Raw genomic sequence first — 1,773 nt, 5'->3', positions numbered from 1 at the left:
CCCCTGGAGAGGGAAATGGCAATCCACTCCAGCACTCTTGCCTGGAAAATCCCATGGATGGAGGAGCCTGATAGGCTACAGTCCATGGGGTTGCAAAGAGTCAGACACGACTGAGCGACTTCACTTTAACTTGATGTGTAATGTTTAAATATTTAGACATGGGAATTCTCTGGCAGTCCAGTGGTTAAGGCTCCACATTCTCACTGCCAAGGGCAATTCAGTCCCTAGTTGGGTAACTAAGATCCCACAAGCCACAAAGCACAGCTAAATAAATATTCAGGCAAGATGTGCAGACCTCCATTTGTACTCTCACTTGGGCCCCACAGACAGCAAGAGGTAAAGTATTAGGGTAGAAAAGAGTGTTTCATTTTCTTTTGCTTACAACAAGATAAAATTAAACATATTTTATCCACAAGAGAACATTTCCAGTAAAGAGAGGGAGAGAGGTTGGAAAAACGGGAAGAAGGGATGTGCCAAAAAGTATCCTTAAGGAATTAAGATAGCATGAAATTCAAAAACTAGAGGTAGGAATGGGAAGGTTCAAGGAAAGGTCATGGGAATGAGTGGCTGAAATGAAGTTAAGAGTTGTCTGCATTAAGGGTTGTCTGCATTTAGCACTATTCACAAAAGACAGGACATAGACAAATGGATAAAAAGATGTGGTACATATATACAATGGAATATTATTCAGCCACAAAAGGAATGAAATTGCATTATTTGCATAGACATGAATAGACCTAGAAACTGTCATACTGAGTGAAGCAAGTCAGAAAGATAAAAATGAATATCATACATTAATGTATACATGTGAAATCTAGGCGGCTGCGACGGAGCACAAGTGTGGCTGAGAGGAGCTAACCCATGCCCGAGGTCAGGGGTAGCAGCTGCGCTTTGCTAGAGCAGCCGTGAAGAGAGACCCCACATCCAAGGTAAGTGAAACCCAAGTAAGACAGTAGGCACTGAGAGAGGGGATCAGAGGGCAGACAGACTGAAACCACAATCACAGACAACAGGCCAATCTGATCACATGGACCACAGCTTTGTCTAACTCAATGAAACTAAGCCATGCCGTGTGGGGCCACCCAAGACAGATGGGTCATGGTGGAGAGGTCTGACAGAATGTGGTCCACTGGAGAAGGGAATGGCAAACCACTTCAGTATTCTTGCCTTGAGAACCCCATGAGCAGTATGAAAAGGCAAAGAGATAGGACACTGAAAGATGAACTCCCCGGGTTGGTAGGTGCCCAATATGCTACTGGAGATCAGTGGAGAAATAACTCCAGAAAGAATGAAGGGATGGAGCCAAAGCAAAAACAACACCCAGTTGTGAATGGGACCGGTGATAGAAGCAAGGTTCAATGCTGTAAAGAGCAATATTGCATAGGAACCTGGAATGTTAGGTCCATGAATCAAGGCAAATTGGAAGTGGTCAAATAGGAGATGACAAGAGTGAACACTGACATTCTAGGAATCAGTGAACTAAGATGGACGGGAATGGGTGAATTTAACTCAGATGACCGTTATATCTACTACTGTGGGCAGGAATCCCTTAGATGAAACGGAGTAGCCATCATAGTCAATAAAAGAGTCTGAAATGCAGTACTTGGATGCAATCTCAAAAACGACAGAATGATCTCTGTTCATTTCCAAGGCAAACCATTCAATATCACAGTAATCCAAGTCTATGCCCCAACCAGTAACACTGAAGAAGCTGAAGTTGAACAGTTCTCTGAAGACCTACAAGACCTTCTAGAACTAACACCCGAAAAAGAT

Source organism: Bison bison, unplaced genomic scaffold (genome assembly GCF_000754665.1).
Source record: "Bison bison bison isolate TAMUID 2011002044 unplaced genomic scaffold, Bison_UMD1.0 scf7180017864390, whole genome shotgun sequence".
NCBI lineage: Eukaryota > Metazoa > Chordata > Mammalia > Artiodactyla > Bovidae > Bison > Bison bison.
Note: the sequence above shows the minus strand (reverse complement) of the source record.